The sequence below is a fragment of the Coenobita brevimanus genome, chromosome 92, assembly GCF_032717465.1.
Source record: "Coenobita brevimanus isolate Jiangsu-jjx chromosome 92, ASM3271746v2, whole genome shotgun sequence".
Classification (NCBI taxonomy): Eukaryota; Metazoa; Arthropoda; class Malacostraca; order Decapoda; family Coenobitidae; genus Coenobita; species Coenobita brevimanus.
In genome coordinates, this window is record NC_137045.1 from 19,290,064 (window position 1) to 19,312,831 (window position 22,768).

A 22,768-nucleotide genomic window follows, 5' to 3' on the forward strand; every position below is an offset into this window, starting at 1 on the left:
CACAACTACTGTAGGTCGTAGGCTGGTCATTGTATCTAAGTTTGGTAGGAATCGGTTAATTCTGAACGGTAGAAGTGCCTGCTGTAATGGGGTCTATAAAAGCCTGCGTTGCTTAGAGGCAAAGCGGGGATCCTCTCTTTGGCTCAGTGGCAACGTGCGTACCTATGAAGCGCGAGGGCCTGAGATCGAATCTCGGCCAGGACAGTGTTATTAGTTTATTAGGTTTCAGTTCGGTCATTACAGTGGTGGCAGTGTTCGGTCATTACACTGTCACATTTAAACAAGAAACCAAGCAAGAAAATGCGAGTAACAATAAGGGCAGCCTGAGGTGGCCAGTAAAGTAACTGTCTTCTCATTGCGTAACTGCAGTTAACTTGTACGGTGGCGAGGCTGTTTTCTTATATGATATTGCACGCATGTACTGTACTCTGTCCTCATAACATCTGCAATAATAGACATCACTTGTATCTGTACGGAACTGTAGGCAAGGAAGAGTGGAAAGTGGGTAAGGAAGGATGGAACTTGAATACACAGTGCAGAATATGAATAAGAAGCAGAATGTAAATAAGGTAGAGTGGAACGTGAATAAGAAGGGATGGAATGTGAATAAGTAAGGGTAGAACTGAACATGAAAGGGTAGAATATGAGTAACGAAGGCTGGAACGTGAATAAGGTAGGTTCAGGAAGAGCAGAACGTGAATAAGGAAGGGTGTAACGTGAACAAACAAGGGTGTAACGTGAATAAACAAGGGTGTAACGTGAATAAGGAAGGGTGTAATGTGAATAAGGAAGGGTGTAACGTGAATAAGGAAGGGTGTAACGTGACTAAGGAAGTATGGAACGTGAATAAGGAATGATGTAACGTGGGTAAGGAAGGGCAGAACGTGAATAAGGAAGGGTGTAACGTGAATAAGGAAGGGTTTAATGTGAATAAGGAAGGGTGGAACGTGAAGAAAGAAGGACGGAACTTGAACAAAGAAGGGTGGAACGTGAATAAGGAAGGGTGTAATGAGAATAAAGACGTGAATAAGCGTGAATAAAGAAGGATGGAACGTGAATAAGCGTGAATAAGGAAGGGTGGAACGTGAATAAGCGTGAATAAGGAAGAGTGGAACGTGAATAAGGTAGGGTAAGGAAGGGAGTAATGTGAAAAAGGAAGGGTAATTCGTGAAGATGAAAATGGAACGTGAATTATGAAAGGCCGAACATGAATATTATTAGGATGGACAACGTGAGTAAGGAAGGACTAAACCTGAATAAGGAAGGACTGAACGTGAATAAGGAAGGATTGAATGTAAGGAAGGACTGAACGTGAGTAAGGAAGGACTAAACCTGAATAAGGAAGGACTGAACGTGAATAAGGAAGGATTGAATGTAAGGAAGGACTGAACGTGAGTAAGGAAGGACTAAACCTGAATAAGGAAGGACTGAACGTGAATAAGGAAGGATTGAATATAAGGAAGGACTGAACGTGAGTAAGGAAGGACTGAATGTGAGTAAGGAAGGACTGAACGTGGATAAGGAAGGACTAAACGTGAATAAGGAAGAGCTGAACGTGAATAAGAAAGGACTGAACGTGAATAAGGAAGGACTGAACGTGAATAGGGAAGGACTGAACGTGAATAAGGAAGAACTGAACGTAAATAAGAAAGGACTGAACGTGATCAAGGAACTGTAGAAAATGTGATCAGTTAAAGACATGTTAAGTGAAGGAAGTGTGAACCGTTAGAGGAATGCACGCAAAATAGAAAGACTGAGAGAAAGCAAAGAAAAATAAGCAAATAAAGAGCATAGTGGCAGAGGAAATGCAACGAACAGGGAAAATAAGAGCAAAGGAGGATGAGGCAGCTGGCAGTAGGGGTAATGTGAGCCAATGGAGTAAATGCGAGCGAGGGTGGAGGGATGAAATGTGGGTAAGTTGATGAAATGTGAGCTAGTATATGAAATGTGAACAATTTGGGAAAATGTGAGCAAGTAGTGGAAATGTGAGCAAACCTGATGAAATATATGAAATGTGAGCCAGTGGAGTAAGGATGGGTAAATATAATGTGAGCAAACAGGGAAGTGTGAGCAAGGGAGGGTAGGGGGGAATGTGAGCAAGGGAAGGTTGAGCAAATTTGAGAAACAACAAAAATGAGAGCTATAGAGGAAATGTGAGAGAGGAAGAGAGTCTAGAGGAAATGTACGTAAGCAGAGGAAATGTGGGGAAGGGAGGGTAGAGGCAGGAGGAAGTAGGAGGCGGCCATTGTATTGATCTGGTACAGCGTAGGTCCTATGCTGTGCACCCCCTCCCCCTACCCTACCTAACCCTCTCTTATGGTCCAGCGTTAGAGTTCGTTAGAAATATATTACCTCTGTGGAAGGACAAGTTAGGTTTACAGTAGTACGTGTTGGATTCAGGCCAGGTCCGTGGCGTGTTAGTAGAAGGACACTGAGAATCATGTGGTTTGTTTAAGATTCCCTGTATGGTTGTGTGTTTTGACCTAGGCCTCTCATAATCCAGTTCAGTTTGTTTTCTTGTGTGTTTTTGGTTCATGTCTGTTAATGGAGCCAGGGTGGTTCTGTTGTTAACGCCTTCAACTGATTTGCGTGCGTCCTAGTCCGGAGTTCGAAATCAAAGTCTTGTCGAACATTTAAAGTGTTTGCTAGTAGCATGTCCTCTTATATGGCAACACATGTTTGGACGCTGTTAGTAGCCTACGTACTGATAGCATATTCCCTACATACCCCCCCCCACACACACACACATAACCGTTACAACACTCCACTCTCACACGGACACTTCCACTGCTGACGCCCTTTTATTTGTACACCTGGCCAGTATGAGGGAGGGATAATTCTGGCTGTTACTTTCCTTTGAATGAGAAGTTTCGATCCTGCAATGGACCTCTTACGGAATGATGCAGAATACATAGTTGCTTTTGTATTAGGTCCGTTCTAGGTCTTGTAAAACAGTATCCAGCCAGACCCAACAGACCTACCATATATGACACGGTAGCTCTGTTCCAGTGCTGCTTTGTAAATGGTTTTGCATATATCTGGATGGAATTAGGTCTGTTTGAGGTCCACATTTTGGCCGTGTTGGTCTGTGTCAGGTGTTTGTTATGTATGTTAATCTGTTCGACATCTGTGTTAAGTTTAGGATAGGCTTCCACTTACATCATGTTGGTCTGCATGTTAGGTCTGTTTGGTCAGTTTCGTTTGGCTGGTTTGTGTTTGGTCTGGCTGGTTGGTCCGTGATTGGCTTGGTTGGTCTAAGGCTGGTTTGGCTGGTCCTTGTTTAGTTTGGTCCATGTCGTAGCTGTCTGGCTTTTGTTTGATCTGTATGGCTTGAGTTTGGTCATTGTTTGAGGTGATTTGGCCACGTTTGGTCTGGCTGGTCCGTGTCTAGTCTGGGTTTGGACACTATTATTCGGTCTGGCTTTATCTGTGTCTGGGATGACTTTATAAATGTCTGGGCTGGCTTAGTGTATTATATTCACCTACTCTAGTTTTGTAGGTGATTGGTCTGGCTTGGTCCGTGTTTATTCGCTGTAGCTTTTATGTGCCGGGTCTGGCTTTGTCCATATCTGGTCTGGCTAGGACCATGTACATCTGGTCTGGCTTTGTTTGAGTTTGGTCTGGCCTCGTCTGAATATGACATAATGTTTTTTTTTAACCGTGTCGCAAATTCAATCAAACTTTGCACTCAGCTCCAGCCGTGTGTGTGTGTGTGTGTGTGTGTGTGTGTGTGTGTGTGTGTGTGTGTGTGTGTGTGTGTGTGTGTGTGTGTGTGTGTGTGTGTGTGTGTGCTTGCATGCGTGCGTGCGTGCGTGCATGCGGGGCGAGGTTGGGTGGTGATCGGGTTATAATTGTTAGTGGGTTTTACGGCCTCCATACGGTCCGATCGCTCCCCTTACTCTTTGTTCTCTCTTTCCATACCCTCCTCTCTCTCTCTCTCTCTCTCTCTCTCTCTCTCTCTCTCTCTCTCTCTCTCCACGCGCATGTACGCATATATATATATATATATATATATATATATATATATATATATATATATATATATATATATATATATATATCAACCATTGCAAGTCCACTGCTGAAGAAAGGCCTCCCCCAACCTTCTCCACGAATTCCTTGACTGTGCCAATCTCTGCCACGTTTTGCCTGCAAACTTTTCTCTTTCATCTCTTCACCTCCTGTCTGGCCTTTTCTGCTAGGCTTGCAGTCTCTTGGGGTCCAGTCAGTCAGCCTCTTGCTCCATCGGTTATCCCTTATTCTTGCAAAATAACCTGCCCATCTCCATTTCTGCTTTATTATAATATCTATAATGTCTTTGAGTTTGTTCTGCTCTCTCACCCAATCGATCTCCTCCAGCCTCACAAATATATTCCCAATATTGACCGTTCCATGGCTCTTTGAGAACAGTTTGGTTTGTTTTCCATTGATTTTGTCAGTTTCAAGGTCTGACAGCCATGCGTCATAGCTGTAATTATACATTCAATAATACTTTTCTTTTCATACAGACTGGCAAACTACTTTTCCGAAGGATTTACCGACACATTTCCATACATTTATAACGCATCATTTTATATCGTTTTCATGGTCTTTGATAAGTTTTAGTATTTGTCCCAAGTAATTGTACTCATCAAGTTCTTTAACAAATTTTTCGTTTATTTTGGTGATGCACTTTGGTGTATTTGGGTAAACATTAGTTATACTTCGGTTCATCTTTAGCCCTACTTTGAGACTTTCTCTGTTCAGGTCATTTAACATTTCTTGCAATGGCTGCTGTTTCTGAGATTCGGATAGTGTCATCTGCTAATCTTAAATCTATCTATCTATTTATAGCCCGACGCCTTAATCCCGCAGAGGGTGGCCACAGACAGAACGCCTCCGAGTCGCTCTGTCACCCACCATTTGACTGCCCTCTCCCAACTCACTCCCCTCTCCCTCATATACCTCTCAACTCCATCCCTCCACCTCATCCTCGGTCTTCCCCTCCCTCTCCCTCCCTCCACTTCACCTACATACACCCTCTTAGTCAGTCTTTCATTCTCCATTCTCTCCACATGCCCAAACCACCCCAGTGTATTTGTCCTAATTTTCTCAACCACATCCACCCCACAACGTTCCTTCACTTCTTCATTCGTAAACCTGTCCCTCCATGTCACTCCACATGCTCCTCTCAAGTAACTCATTTCCACTGCTCTCACTCTTGTTCCCCTCTAGCAAGGTCCATGCCTCGCTTCCATACGTCAGGGTAGGGATCACAATACTATCATGCAGTGACTTCTTAACTGCCATACTGACCTCCCTATTTCTCATCACTGCTTTCAGTGAACCAACAACCTTCCTTTCCTGCTGTACCCTTTCAAGCACTTCTTTCCCAAAAGTTCCATCCTTACTCATCACACTACCCAAGTACCTGAATGCACTCACATTCTCCATATCCTCACCATCCAACCTCACTGTGCATTCTGTGACTTCATTTCTTTCAAACACCATAACTTTACTCTTGTTTACATTAACTTTCAGATTCCTTTTCCTACACACTGTCCCAAATTCATTCACCAAACCTTGCAACTCCCATTCATCTTCACTCAACAATACTGTATCATCAGCAAACAGCAACACCGGAATCTTCCACATCTCACCCTCATTCATTAGAGCCACCCCAACATCCACTGCCCTACCTACCACCTCCTTTAGAACCCCATCCATGTATATATTAAACAGCCATGGAGACATCAAACATCCCTGTTTCAGTCCTACATTTAGATCAAAGAACTCACTCAGCTCACCATCCACTTGCACCGTAGCCCTAGCTCCTTCGTGCATACTCTTCACAGCACTCAACAATTTTCCCGCCACTCCATATATTCTTAATACCTTCAACATACCTTGCCTATCTATTCTGTCATAAGCTTTCTCCAAGTGCATAAAGGCAGCATACACTTTCTTTCCCTTCTCTAGATACTTCTCCACTAAACATCTTAGAACAGATATCTGATCTACACACCCTTTTCCCTTCCTAAATCCCCCTTGTTCTTCTCCAACTAGCTCCTCTGTTATATGCCTAACCCTATCAGTGAGTATTTTACCATATATTTTTCCCGCCACACTAAGGCAAATACCCTTTAGTTACCACATACTTCTCTCTCCCTTTTTCCTTTGTATAAAGGAACAGTTATACCTGATTTCCAGTCCTCTGGAACCCTTCCCTCTTCCCAAGCCAATCTACACAATTTCCATATCCACTCCACAACAATCTCACCCCCATAGTTCAGCATTTCACTACACACTCCATCAATCCCTGGGGCCTTTCCCATCTTGCTCTTCTTCATTGCTTCCACTACTTCCGCCCTACTGATCTCTTCCTCTCTCCTCATCTCTTCTTCTCCCAGCCATTCCCCAACCACTTATACTCGCACTACTCTTACTCTCTACATTCAACAAATCCTCAAAGTGCTCCTTCCATCTCCTTAATTTCTCTCTCTTCTCCACCAACAATCTATTATTCCCATCTTTCACTCCCCTACTATTTCCCCTTTCACACTGCCTTACTTTCTTTACCTCCTTCCAAAACAATTTTTTACTCTCCCATCATTTTACACTCAGATTCCCCCCAAACTCTTCATCCACTTTCTTCTTACTTTCCTTCACCAATCTCTTCACCTCCCTTCTCCTGCTCACAAATACCTCTCTCTTCTCTCTCTTATCTTCTCCCCTGCCTCTACTCGCTAGCCATTCAGTATATGCCTTCTTCCTTTCTTCCACAGCTCGTTTCACCTCATCATTCCAGCATGCTGTCCTTTGCACACCCCTGCATCTCCTCCTCATTCCACAAACCACCTCATACGCTGCGCCTATCTGTTCCGTGAATATCTTACATACATCTTCCACCCCTTCCATTTGTTCTAACTCATACCTTCCCAATCTTTCTTCCATTATGCTCTTATACTCTGCCATTTTCTCACTATCTTGCAACTTCTCCACTCTTCTCACGGGAGCTGTTTCCTCCTGTCTTCCCCTTCGTCTCTTCACCCATTTTCTTTGCAGCCATACCTTGGCCATCACTAAGTGATGGTCCGAGATTTCATTCCCCCACCCTCTCCACACTCTTGCATCCAACACTTGTCTTCTCATTCGCTCATCCACACACATGTAATCTATCAATCCCTTTCGTTCAACAAGTTCACTGTCCATCCTCCTTTTGATTCTCCATGTACACCTGCGGATCATCTTATGCCGAAAGAAGGTGTTGGCTGTTGCCAACCCCTTACCAGCACAGATGTCCACCAAAGCACTACCATTCCCATCTACTTCAGCTGGCACACCCCACTGACCAACCACTCCATCCACTCGTACATTCTCAACTTTGCCATCCATGTCTCCAGTCAAAAACACTCTCTCGCTCCTCTCAAACTTGTCCATACATGCTTCTACACTTACCCAAAAGTCATCTTTCACTCTTGCCACTCGGTCCTCTGTCGGCGCATACGTACATACAGTTGCCCAGGCTTGTATACCTACTTTCATTCTCACCCATACAATCCTTGCACCCACTGTTCCATGCTCTCTTATATTCTCCTCCTACTTCTTGCTTATCATCAGACATACTCTCTGCCTTGCCCTCTCATTCTCAGTAACTCCCGCACATATTCCTCAACCGTATTCCCATTCTCTCACCCTTTCACTGTTCTATTTAGTTTCAGTCAGTCCACATACATCCACTCTTGCATCCTCAAGCACCTGAACAATCTCTCTCTCTTTCATTTCATCATTCACTCCTCTTACATTCCATGTCCCCACCCTTAGAATGTACTTTGTCCGTTCCTTAGTCGTCACGATATGATCCTTCCTGGTTCGAGGCTCTTTATGCTCTTGTTTAGTTATTTTTACAGGGAGGGGCACTAACCCACCATGAACCCTTTTAGTCGTCTCATACGACATCTATGTTTACTCCCTTTTTCTCCTGATCTAGCTTTCTGAAAATACTTTCAAGGCATGTTGTAAATAATTTTGGCGAAATTGTATCTCCCTGACGCACGCCTTTCTCAACCGTAATTTTAACTGAGTCTTTATGTAACTTAACTGTTGAATTTCCATGGATGTATATGTTTTCGAGCACTTTTACAGTGTTCTCATTTACTCCTTGTTCCCGCAATGAATTTATAATTGCTATGTGCTCCACTGTGTCGAAAGTTTTCTAGTTATTGACTAAACCTAAGCACGGTGGTTTATTATATTCTGTAGTTTTCTCAGCTAGCTGATTCATTGTGCGTAGATGATCAGTAGTCGAATACCCGCTTCGGAATCCAGCCTGTTCACGAGGTTGGTTTTCTTCCAAATTTGTTGTTATTCTCTTCGTAAGGACTTCAGTGAAGAGTTTGTAAATGACTGATAATACGCTAATGGGTCGATAGTTACTAATATCTTTTTAAACGCCTTTCTTGTAAAGGAAAATCATTATTGCATTACATCATGTTTTGGGAATTTTCTTCTTCCTTATACAATGAATAAATAAGTGGGTGACCCCGTTCTGAACTTCTGTTCCTGCATCTGAGAGTAAATCTGCTACTTTTCCATCTTCTCCTGGGGCCTTCCCTCTTTTCATGTGTTTAAGGGAAATGCTCACTTTGTCTGGTGTTACTTCTGGTATTTAATTTGTGTCAACTGAAAAGTTAGGTATTGGTGTTATTGTCTTTGATGCATACGGTTCTTTGTAAAATTCTTCAACTCTCTCCGTTATCTTCTTTCTACACTAAATTACTTCATCATTTTGTCTTTCCTAATGCCATTTTGCTTCGGCCCTGTTTCAGATTATTTCTTTTTTGATAGAGTCTTTGATTTTATATATATATATATATATATATATATATATATATATATATATATATATATATCTGTCACGGGGTTTTTGTAATAAATGGGGTTTTTATAATAAATGCTAAATATTATTTAATTGATAATAATATTCAATAATATTGAAGAGCAGGGATAATGATTGTCTTGCTACATCAAGCAATGATTATTTACGCTGGCTTACTTCGCCGATTTTCTCAGAACGAGAATTTGTAAACTTTCTCAACAGTACACAGCAGAGACTAATTACTCACAAATGCTGATTACTAGTACTGTTAGCCTCTGGAGAAAGTTACTTCACCCCTGACAATAAATAACTAATACTGATAATAATATCAGGTTCTTGCTGATGCTTAACTCCTAGGAGGCACAACGGATTTTAAGCTTAATACACAAGACTGGCCTAAGTACCAGTTATGAATGGCAAACGTTTATGCAAGCTAGGAGCTATATGGAAAATAAGCTTAATTGTGGAGAAATGAAACAAGAGTTTACATTACATTAAGCTCAAGAAAAAGAACTGTTAAATTTATTGATTACAAAAATAAATTTAACGTTACATTTCAAATCAAATTAATGAGATCGCACTCACTCACTCGAGCTAAATTCTTACGCCTAGGAAAAATACCTTAACTAAGCTCTTAAAACTAGGAAAATACAAAAAGGAAATACTAGTTAATGAATGCTGTGTATCACCAAGGGTGGGAGCTTGGAGAAACTGTACTCAGTGGAGTCTGGGTGCTAGCGACCTCTTCTCTCACACTTCTGGAGCACAGAACCTCTCTCCGTCAGAGCAAACACTGGACTCCTTCAAAATACGATGTATGGGCAGGACGCACAAGCCACCGGAAGAAGGCGTGGCTAACGGTTGAGGCAAGCAGGGGTGAACAATTAAGAAACAATAGTATCGCTCAGTGGAACACTTAGTGACGTGCATTAAATCGGTCACTTTTGAAACAGTGACGAATGTTTTGAAAAGTATACCCCGAAATGGAGAGAGAAACGGTTAACTGAGCGATACACAGTGAGTTTTCCACTAATAGTTCGTGGCTTCTCACAAAAGGGAAATGTCGCGAATTTGATTCGTGACAATATCCGGATATTGCCAAGCATCAGCAACTCTCTCTGTCACTCTGGATATGTGAAAGTAGGAAAACGACCGAATTATATTCAGTATAACGAAGAGACAGAGTTGTTCCGTACTCGTTTCTCAAACGGCGTTGATCCAGTTTCAACCGAGTTTGGTGGAGCGTTTGAGGGTGTCACAGGGCTGACCTGTTGTTTTAAGAATAATAGGTCAAAGGTCATGGTCATGAGGCAAGATCAACTGAAACAATTTTGATCTGTCTTTTTATTTTAAAAATGTTGGAAGAGCATATATTCAGGCAAGAACGAAGTGAGTCGGTTTTGATAACAATCAGGTAAAGGTGAAACTCACATAGCGAGATCAATGCTCGACCCGTGTGTGACTGTATGTGAATCTATCTATCTATCTATCTATTGCCAGACGCCTCAATCCCGTTTGGGGTGGCCACAAACAAATCACCTCCAAGTCGCCCTGTCCCCCGCCATTTCACTGCCCTGCTCCCAACTCACACCCCCCTCTCTCATCAACTAAATACGTTTCATCTGATTTGGATCAGACATAGTGAAAGAACTGAGAGTCAGGTAAGAGCTATTTTTTTTTTAGAACAATAGAACATAGGTCAAGGTCACATGAAAATGTGAATTTAAATTTTTTTATCCGATTCAGACCAAACTTGGTGGAGAGGTTGAGGGTAAACAAAGGATGAAGGAATTTGGTTATAAAAACATCCCGTCAGCGGTTAGGGGCACAGAGTAAGGTAAAATTCGGACCCGTGTGTGTTGCAGTGCGCTAATAAGTACTGAATGTTGTCAGTGTTTATTGTGCTTACACTAGTTTTAGTTTCCATCACGCTTTTCCTATTCTTCTGTATTTTTCCTTTTCGTCAGGTCCCACATTTTTTTCCTGACCGTTGTGATCTCATGTTTTTATGTCTCTTCCCTCATATTAGTCACATACTCTCATTCCTGTCCCACTCAGCTTCTTCCTTATCTTTTATAACATTATCCTTTCTTTCTCGCTTCCGTTCATCTTTCCGTTCTTTTGGTAGACTGTTCCTTCATTCTTTTTTTCCTTCCCTGTACTCTTCACTTTTCCTTTCTTTCCCCTTTCCTCTTCCCTTCTTCCCTCCTTCCCCTTTCCCTGTATTCCCTTAGCTTTTTCCTCCCTTCCCTGTATACCCTTTATTTGTCTTTTTCTTTCTATCCATTCTTCTTTCTTCCCTCGCTTTATTATTCATAATTCTTGTCATTTTCCTTCTTCCCCCACCCTTTATTTTCTTCCCTCCTTCTTTCCATCCTTCATTCTTTGCTCCCTATTCCCTCTGTCCATCCTTTCTTTCCTCCCTGTGCCCTCCTTCCTTTCCTTTTCCTGCCTTGTCCCTCCATCCATCTATCCTTTCCTCTCTCTTTTTTTCATCTTTACATTAATTTTCATTTCTGAGCCCTTCATCTTTCTGTCCTTTCCACTATGTTTCTTTTATCCTTCATGATCCCTTTATCATTTCTTCCTTTCTTGCCTATTGTTTTCCTCTTTCCTCCATTTTTCTCCTTTACCCTTTAGCCATCCCATTCCTTTCCCTTCAATTATGCGGCCACCATTTCCCCTGTATATTACCTTCTTTCTCATCTTTTTATCTTTTTGTTTTTTTCCATTTTCCTGTCCTCCCGATCTTCGTCATCAGTATTATTTTTCTTTGCAGTCTTTTCTCTTCCACCACACCCCTTCCCCTCTCTCCCTCATCGCTTATCATTGCCCTCTTTCTGTATTCTTCCCTTCATCCTCATCCATCTCCATAAACTTCCATTTTATTGTCTTCATTACTCCCATTAATTAGTTTTTACTCCTCTTCCTTCTCCCTCCCCCGTCCCTCCTTCATCTTATTCCCTTTCTCATTTTCATCGTTTCTTGGGATCTGCATCAATCTTGCTTCACTTTCGCCAGATGCCTTGATTCCAGTGCTCCTCCATGTATCCTCCTCTTCACATTTTCCTCATTTCTGTTTTTCCCGCCATTTTTTTTTTTTTCGTAACTACTTTCACATTATTCATCTCACTCTTTTCCCCCCTATTATTGCCCCTTTATCCATTCTTTTTCCCCTCACCTTTAACCTCCCCATATCTCTCTCTCGCCTTTGCTCCCTCTCATTCTCCCCTCCCCCCACACGCGCTTTACACCTTTCCCCTCCTTCCTTTCTTCTCCCTCCCCTCACTTTTACTCTTCATCTTTCTCTCCCTCACTCATGGTGCGTATTTTTTTTCTACATTTTATGCATTTTTTCGGCCATCTGTGATGAACTCTGCCCCTCCTCTTCCCTCCTTTTTCTGTCATCGCTGCGCCTCCCTCCCCCTTTCCTTCCTCTTCTCACCTCTTCCTCTGCTGGCACTCCTCTACTCTCCATCCTTTCTTCATCTCCCCCCACGCCTACCCCCCGCCACATTTTTTTAGAGGATGGTTAGTAGGAAGAGAAGTTTGGCCATAAAAGAACAAAATGGAATAGTTGTATTGTGTAAGTTGCCAGTGGTGTGTGTGTGTCCTTTTGTGTGTTTCATCTCCTTCATCTACGCCATGCCCTTACTGTCTAACCTTCCTATCCCACTTCCTCTACGTCTCTCCCCCATCTCCCTTCCTCATCTTGGTGGTGGTGAGAGAGTGAGAGGTAGTCAAGGGTACGAGTTTGGTACGAAGGGGGGAATAGGACGAGGAGGCGAGGGGTACAGAGGAGAGGAGGGAAGTGTCTTTGTCTGAGAGGCACGGAAATACAGGGCTAGATCAATAAGTATAGATTCTAGGTAGATAAGCAGATAGACAGACAGGATGAGTGATGGACTGACGAGCGGGCTGACAGGTAGATGTGCTGGATGGAAGAAAAAAAAAAGAGAAAGTTGGGTGGGTCAAGATTAGTCGAAGAAAAGCTCATTGCAGACTAATATCCACCATGATATCAAAATTGAATGAACGAAGGTGTTAACAAGAGCTTTCATTCTGTAAGTTGATAGAACATATATAACTGTTATATGCACTAATCCTGCGTCCTACATTAAAAAGTGTAATCAGCAATAACAAAGGAAGATCATATGTCTTGTCTTCATCACATGCCTCAGAAAGCATCGTAAATCAACTGGGAGCTTGTTCACATCTTCACCCTTACAGTTTCAGTAACACAAACCTGTCGGCTGTTTTATTATGAAGGAAAGGGAGAAGGCATAGGCAAGCCCCGAATTACAGAAAGTCATTTGCGAAAACCTTCATTGGGTAAGTCCTATCTTTTCTTTTTAGCTTGTTCCTGGAAGTTATCTGTTCCGCGGCACGCAGGCTAACCACGTCGAATGGGCACACGTTTTTCATAAGTGACCGTCGAAAGTTGGTGCCTCTCCCTTCCGGATTCCAGAAATAGGGTCATATTCTTATTGACTAGGATTTTTCAGAATTTCTCTTCCTTAGAAAAATATTTAAAACTTACATCTAGTACCAACTTGTATGTTTCTGACGTTTCATTGTCGATGTTAAGGAATATATAGATACTGTAACGTACCAAAGACCATCAGATTGTATAATGCAATATATATTGCTACAAAAAATATAATAAATCCATCTCTGTCAATAAAAATACGAATCTTAACATTACAAGACTGTGTTCACTCCGGAGATGTAAGCCGTACCTCGCCGCACTTGCTGTGCACGGGCAGACAAGTCTGCTGACATTTTACAGGAAAGTAACTTAAGGTCTCCAACTCATTACCCGCGGGAAACTTGAACTCAGACTTTGCCAACACCAGACGGCCGCTCTGTTCAAGCTGGCACGAGTTAAGCTTTTCGCTGCGGGTATTGCAGTTGGGTGTTTTATTTTTGCAGACAACAGAGGATTTTATTGAGCTGACAGACTTCATGGCAGGTCTTAAAAACCATTTCGAGTAAACCTTTCTGCTATTAGCACACTTAGGAAATATCTATGTAAACACCAAACGATTCTTTTTTTCAGTCGAGAGATATTCTAATGGTCAAAGTGTTAAACAGATGGAAAGATCGACAGATATGGAACAGTTCTGTATTGGTGGAGACTGAAGGAAATGAGGTAGAAGAATATACCAATAGGAAGATGTGAGATATACAGATGGATTAGTAAATTGATACAAATGCGACAAGGGGTTTGATGGAGATTTATCGGGTTTTGTTTGTGTACAGAGAGGCAGAAATACACATACATGAGACATACACAGGTGAATTGATCTCTCACAGAAAGCAAGGGGAATGGTGAGCTGTAAAGACACGAATCAAACTTTATGTTGGCTGGCAGGAAAAAAAAGTCAGTGAGAGATGTAGCTATTATTTTTGAGTGATATTAAAGTGATTGATTTGTGTGTCCTGAATGAGTGACGGGAAAATTAGTAGGACTGATAATTACTGGAAAGACTGAAATTATTAATATGAACGTGGAGAACCAAATCGATTGTGCAATTGGGAATAATGTGGTGAAGAATGTAGAAAACTTTAAATATCTGGGAACGATTGTATCATCTAATGGATCATTAAACAGTGAAATTGAGGAGAGGATTAGACAGACTTGGCGAGCTATTGGAATGTTGAAATCTGTTTGGAATAATAATATGCTTTCGGTACATACTAGAGTGAAAATTTACAAGTCCATGGTTAGACCAATTTTAATTTATGGGCATGAGTCATGGTACAGTACAATTGCAACAGATCAGAAAGTATTAGGATTTGAGAATAAAATACTGAGAAGGATTCTTGGGATAAAAAAAATGGCAAGACAGAGTTACAAATGAAAGAGTCAGGGATATTACGAGAGTGGAACCAGTTAATGAATATGTGAGACTGTCTCGCTGGAAGTGGCTGGGGCACATATACAGAAAAGAAGGCAGTTTAATACAGGATGTGCTAGAGTGGACTGCCAGAGGAAGAAGAGGTAGATGTAGGCCGAAGGAAACCTGGTTGAGGACAATGAAAAAAAGAAGCAGGAGAGGAATGTTGATGGGACCTGAAGGAGATGGCATGAGACAAATATTGGTGGAGAGAGTTCATCGAGGCCCTATGCATCCCGTGAGGTGCCACAGGAAATGATTGATTGATTGATTGATTGATAAATACTGACCGGATATGGAAAAAGCTGTATTAGTGTCAGCAGCCAATACATCGCGAGAGTTAGAGTGTTCAGCATATATTTTTCATTTATAGAAACTACAGTATGTAAGTAAATTTAACTAAAGTTCGGAAGATATGATAGACTATTGTATTTTTAACGTTTCCATGTTTAGTGACTTATAATGGTACATTTTCACTTCTGTTAGTGTGGGTCACTGTGAATGGGTAGAAGTATCGTGTGACCCTGATTTACCTACTTAACAAACATCCTATATTCCACCCTACTTACCTGCCTACCTACATGTTTGCATGTCTTACATCTGTTATTGATTTAACCTTCCGATCTGTTTTCCATTTATCTGCACCCAGTCACCTGTCTATCCTTCTGTCTACCTGACCACCAATTATAGCCTATTTGATCTAATCTACGATGAGACGTGCCTTAATTTGAAAGCTGGCAGCTGATTGGTTGTCCGAGTGTTATCATTATTAATGACGCATTTTAAATTATTTTTAATACATTGGTTTCAGTAACCGTTTGATGATAAGATTGCCCAAATAAAATATTACATATAGTTAACTGCGTACATAAATTTAAAAACGGGGCCTTACTAAGTTTATCAGATGGTCTAGATACGTGTGACATTTCGAATTCTCGGGACAAAAGAAAACATGTCCATGTAAAGTTTCACGAATACCTTGATATTTTTTTTCTCATGTTCAGGTAAATTAAGGTAAATTATGTCTTTACAGCGACCTTATGCAAAGTCTAACCTAATAAAACATAGGAATTCCAATGAAAAATGACGGGTAGACACGGGTGAAGAAGCTGTATGTCACCGCCACTTTTAAATATCTGCACCCCATTTCTTGTCACAGCTCTGTTGTAAGTTGTAACTAGATATTCGAAACAAAAAGATAGAAAACCTTCTGATGATGCGAAAGTAGAACGCATAATGCAAAGTGATGCGACAGTAAAACACTCTCAAGTAAATCTGAATATTCGTCTGCTTAGTCATGTGGGAGAGCCTCTGTGGTACAATGGTAAAATGTGCGTTTTTGTACCTGGAGGAACGAGGGTTCGCGCTCCGCCAGGGTAATAAACTTTGGGAGCCTTCTTCCGACCACGTACTGCTTTGGCGGACACAAGGGGTGCTGTGTTGAATCAGTGTCGCATATTACAAAGTATGCTTGCACCCAGTCGGCTTGCGCGGGCTGATTACACTTGGTTCACAGACTACACATACATCCAGAGCCACTCCAACACTACAGTTACACTTACAAGCACTTCTCACCCTACATACAATCTCTACCAGACAGCCTAAGCCACTTGGTAACGACACATAGGCTGTATCGTCCCCATTTCGGTCGGGATATGCCGGTCCTGCAGTGGACACTCAAATGGCTGATGATGATGAGTCATGTGGGACATCCTATGAGCGGCCAGCCCCTCCCACCCCCGCCATCATTCATCAAAATTCAGGAAAAATGTTATATTTCATTGCAATTCCGAAGTGTTACTAGGTTATATTTTACAAACTATCACTGTAATGACGTAATTTACCTTAATTTACCTGAACATGAGAAAAAAATCAAGGTACTCGTGAAACTACGTGGACTTGTTTTGTTCAAAATGTCACACGTATCTAGGCCATCCGATAAACTTAGTAAGGCCCCGTTTTTAAATTAATGTATGCAAATAACTATAATAATTTATTTGGTCAATCTTGTCATCAAACGGTTACTGAAAGCCATATGATAAAAATAATTTTAAATGCGTCATTAATAATAATGAATGCACTCGGACAACCAATCAGCTGCCATCTTGCAAAAGCTTAAGGTTCGTCTCTTCGCAGATCAGAATAAATAGGCTATAGTCAGTCCCCTCTGTCTTTCTGTCTGAATGACTGCCTGCCTGCCTGTGTGTGTGTGTGTGTGTGTGTGTGTGTGTGTGTGTGTTGATCGGGAATGGGGGGAGACTGTGGTTATGTGGAGGAGTGGCCTGCTGATTGAGGCCACTGGCAGGGGACAACTTGAGAATCTGAATTTCGTTAAAACAGGCTTTTATCCATTATCACTGGACTCACTATCATGACAGTGAAACATCCCCTCTAATACCCTTGCAAATGTCAGTATAAATGGTTCTGCTTTAACGCCTAAATGGTGACATGTGAGGTTGTTTGGCATCATCTGTTGTTATATGGGAGGTCTACTGGGCCTCAGGGATACATTAAAATTAGGAGGGACCCCAATTTGCGAGATGTTGCTGGTACCCCTCTCCCCCCTCGTCCCTTCCTGGCCACTCATACCTCATCCTCCAGTAACCTAATGAAACTGCTTAGGCTAATATGGTGGTCTTGGCAAGAGTAATGATGGTGATAGTGGCAAAAAGGACTGATCGTAACAGTGATTGTGTTGATGGCTGGGATGCAGGCTGTGATTGTAGCTACAGTGATGGGGATGGGGATGAAAATATTAATGACTGAGGTTAACGATGCCTATGACCGTAAGGATAAAAATAGTCCTGGTTATATTGACAGAGCCGATAATGATAAGGCTTAAGGTTATTCCGGTATAAATGATAGAACAGGTTACAGTGGGGGTAGTGGAGGGAGGGACGGCAGGGTGGGGGAGAGTGAGTCAGGGTACAGGGAGGAAAGGAAGGTGGAGCAATAGGGGCAGGCAGGTGCTAAGGGAGGGGAGATGAGGTGGAGGAGGAGTGGAAGGTGAGGATATGAGATGAGGTGGCATGGATGAGAGGAAATGGGAGGAGTGGAGGAAAATAGCCTAGTTAAGGTTGGAAAATAGAAGAAGAGGAAAATGATAAGAGGAGGAGCAGAAAGAGAGGAAATAGGAACTGGAGAGAGAGAGAGAGAGAGAGAGAGAGAGAGAGTTAGGTTAGATGTGAGGAGCATAGAAAGGGATGTGGAGTGGGAGAAAGGATAGGAGGATGGACTTGATGGAGTGGGAGAAGGGGGGGAGGGAAGATAATGGAGAAGAGGAAACAGGATGTAGGGGTAATAGGAGGAGTAATGGAATATGCTTACGTTAATATATATTATCAAGACTTACGGATCACCAGCAGTTTTGGTAAATTTACTGACGACGGCAAACTAATACGTGCTAAGAACTGAGCAGGAGACCGTACTGTCCTCACAGGAATTTCGGGATCTCGATATACTCGTACTGTGCAGTTGGTCTGAGGGCTAGGAAGTGAAATGTAATCTAGAAGGTTTTAAAGAACTTAGTGCGGGATAATCTGTAGGAGACAAAATATAAATAATGTAATACACGAATTAATAGATCCGATAAATCAGAATGTGAGATGGGTCTTGGTGTCACGGCTAGTAGAGCCCAGTAACCCAGATATCAGTGTATTAGTGCAAGAAGTAAAGCAAATAGAGTCCTAGAATTTATGAACATACATTGATGTGAGTATTAGGGCATCCAGAGCAATAGTACAGATATATCTTGCCCAAGGGAGGCTGCACTACGATTATATGCTGCAGTTTTGGTGTCCCCACTAGAGACTGGGCATAAGTTTCTTAGGAAGTCTGAGGATATGAGTGACAAAAATTATCTGTAAAAGACAGAGAACTTTTCATATGAATGCAAGTTGAAAAGAATACATTTGTAACCACCAGAAAGCCTTAGAGTATTGGGTGGTGTAACTGAGGTATTTATGTGGATGAAAGGGTTATAATAATGAGATAACAAAATAATAAGGTCTTAGATGTGGATAGACGGAACAGAAGTGGAACAAATGGTTGCAAACTAATAATTTTTGTTTCGGTAAGGTGATAAGACGGAATGTGTTTGGAGGCAGGGTCGTGAATGACTGGAATAAGTTACTAAGTGATGTATTTGGTACTGCTTCCATTGAGGGGTTTCAAGAATAGGCTAGACAGCAAATGACTGGATAGGTTTGGGTGTAAAACTCGTCCCAGTCACATATTTACGCATAATAGAATTACTGCTATATATATTTATTTACCTTCATCAAAGAAGTTGGATGGGATTACGTACTCACCCATGTCTGTCAGTTTGTGCAAAAGATATCTCCAAAAGTTGTCGCTGGATATCAGTGAAATTTGGTGAATAGGTTGGCAGTGGGTCAAGAAAGAGTTTGTTAGATTTCGATGTGAATCCGGATCCGAATGCAGAAGGTACTGCATTTGAGCTCACTGAAATTATGCAGCGAGACAAATTCAGACCGTAGAATGAACTGATTATGTATGACTGTAAAAATATTCCTCTAGTACAATGGTTCTTAACCTTTTTTGAGTCACGGGCCCCTTCGAGAATCTGGTGAAAGCTATGAACCCCTTCCCTACAAAAATGCACATAAATATATAAACACAGCACTTTGCATACAATGAATATACTTTATTTAATGGAAAACTACCTCACGCAGCGTATGACATGCACAAAATATAAAACAGTCTTTACAAAGAATTATTTTCTTACTCGTTTTCATGCAAAAATTAATGGCCACTCGATGAAAAAATGAAATACATCCAACTTGTGCAAATTAAACAAAACAAAACTTTAATTCTGCTCAGAAATTCATTTCAACGAGAGGGTTGTTGTTGTTTGGCTTGAGCAAGAAATGAAATTGTGGAGTGGTCTTTGACAAAGAAACATTTATGTCATCACTGACATCCAGTTGATTTCGACTTTTCGTTTTGATAGAAACAAGCGCTGAAAACCCTGACTCACAAAGGTATGTAGCAGCAAACTGAATCAGAGCACCCATAGCTCGCGTTGGCAGACGAGGGTAGGCTTGTGTCAACGAACACCAGAATTCAAGACTCTTCGTTTTTTATTTTTTTATTTAATTTTTGGCAGCTAATGATGCCAAATGGCATCACGCAATATCGCTAAATTGTACTCAATTATTCTGACCTTCACGGACCCCCTGACGCCCATCCATGGACCCGAGGTTAAGAACCCCTGCTCTAGTAGGAAAGAGTAAATGCAGCGGCAAATTACAAACATTATTGGCGTTGGCCGAGGTGTGCGCGCTTTCAGTGTCGTCTACGTACCTCTGCCAACGAAATTGGAGGAGGTTATGTATTCACCTATGTCTGTCTGTGGACAAGCTATCTCGAGAAGTTATTATCTAATTTCAATAAAATCTTGTGGATAGGTGGGCAGTGGGTGAATGAAGAAATGAGCAGGGTTTGAGATGTATCCGAATTCGGATGCACGAATAAAAAATAAATTTTTTGGCTTCGACGGAAGTATGCCTTCTCTGAGATTGTACAACGAGGGTAGAGTAAGGCCGTAGAATTAATCAACACCCTAACGACGTTGGATGGAAGTAGATCTATAAGTCATAAATTATATTGGCGTTGGCGGAGATATGCGCTCTCTGAATTCTTTCTAGTATTTTATGTTCAGTACGATAGCACATGGTTAATTTTGGTCGCGTCCTATAAAATTTCCCTGTCATATACTTTTTTTTATACCGCCTGATGTTCCTTCCCACTTTTTCGTGTCAATTAAGGCTGAAAGGCTTTGATGATGAGGGAAAACATTCTTCTTTGCTATCCTTACCTTATTCTGCCTAGCGTCGAGGTCTAATGCGGCCTTGCCCAGTATATGTCAACTAGTCTACTCCGGTTATCTTTTTGTATGTTCTTATAGGAAAGGGAAATAGGGTGGGGAAGAATGTACAGTAGATGTAAGAGGGGCAGAAAGAGCAGAGGGAGGATGAGAATTTAGAAGAATGTGAATGTAGGAGTAGAGGGATGGGAGGAGGTGGGAAGAGAGCAAACGTAAGAAGGCTGGGAGGAGTATAAGGAGGGGAGTAAAGGTGAGGGGCATAAGCGGATGAAGAGAAGATGAAGTAGGGGGGAAGGGAGGTCACATTAACTTCCCTCTTACCTCCCTATCCCCCATCTAATCACGGCAGCGAACAACAGACTGGTAGTCAAGGAAAACGGATCGATAGACAAGAACACAGCAGGAGGGTGGACAGATGAGGATAGACTGATGGATAGGCACGCGAACTGATAGACAGAGGAACAGATAATATTCATAGGCAGTTAGGTATTTGGAAAAGTGATGAATAATCGATAAACGGGTAGGTTGGTAAGCTGACTGGTAGGGAAAACAGAAAATAGGTGCAGCAGTTAGGTAAATAGGAAGGCAGATAAGCAGAAGAATAGATAGGTTGACATAGGAAAGTACAGTAGGTAAATAGACAGATAAATAGGAAGATCTGAAGTTAAATAACCGGTGGGTTAATACGATATGGCATTTTAAGCATGTCATTTATTGGCGGCAAATAGGATCATGATGATGATGATGATGATGTTTATGATGGTGATGATGAAAAATTGATGGGTTGTTAGTGAAGCAGGTAGATCCATTGAGACAGGGAGGTAGGCCAGGTGCCGAAATGGAAGGAAATTATGGAAATGAACTGATCGATAGGTACACTGATAGGTGGCGTGGTGGGTGAGGTTGCTTCATATTACGATGCACTTTCCCCGGGTAATAATAAGTCATTTAATGATCATTTAGTGAGCGGATTGCCGTGTACTGGTATAATAACAGAGTGGTGTAGATGTATTATTAACTTGCTGTGAGAAACAGCGGGGTATGGAAACCGAAAAAAAATAAATAAATAAACAAACAATAGAATTAAGAAACAAGAGGGGCCTCCCAAGGGGGGAATCACACCAGCCGCGACCTGATACATATCCAGTGCTGCTCGGAATATGACCTCGACCTTGACCTATTTTCACCAATTTCGAACTCGTATGAGATTTTCATCCCTACTACACACCTGTAAAAATTTGTGACGATATCTTGAGCGGTTATCGTGGTAACAGACACACATACTTTAACCTTCTTTCACCAATTTCAAACTCGTAGGAGATTTTCATCCCTACTACACATCTGTAAAATTTTGTGATGATATCTTGAGCGGTTGAGAAATTATCTGGCTAACAGACACACAGATAGGCAGACAAACTGAAAACATTACTCGTAGGTGATTTTCATCCCTACTACACACCTGTAAAATTTTATGATGGTATCTTGAGCGGTTGCGAAGTTATCTTGGTGACAGATACACAGACCTTGACCTACTTTCACCAGTTTCGAACTCTTGATCGATTTTTTTCCCTGCTACACAGCTATAAAATTCTGTGATGATGTCATGAGCGGTTGCGAAGTTATCATGCTAACAGACACACAGTCACACACACAGACAAACTGAAAACAATACCAGCTTAGATATCGCGGCTGGTAAAGATAGAAATGGATAATGAATTACGTATAGAAATGTAAGTGTGCACCATGTAAAGGGCTGCACAACTTTTTGAACCAGGCGATCGGCGGGCTGGTTCTATCCCACAGACACTATGAGGCGTAGTTTACTGTGTATACTCTAGCGGTCTAGCTTGTGAGGAGAGCCGAGAATTTCAAGGGTTTAAATGATGGGTAAGTAATGCGTGGCCCAATTCAATGGACACTGAGAACTTTTCAGCTCTCTGCTTTCCGTCTGCTGTTTCTGGGCCCTTCCTACTACATGTATTATTGGGAAAGAGGGTCATGATGATGATGATGATGATGATGATGATGATATGAAATATTAAGTGTTCAGTGTTTCATATGTGTTTGTACCGGTATATTGGTGTACATCGTACATGTGGAATGTTCGCTCATGGTTTTTATGTTTGGCGTCATTAATTGACGTATATGTTTACATGTGGTGTG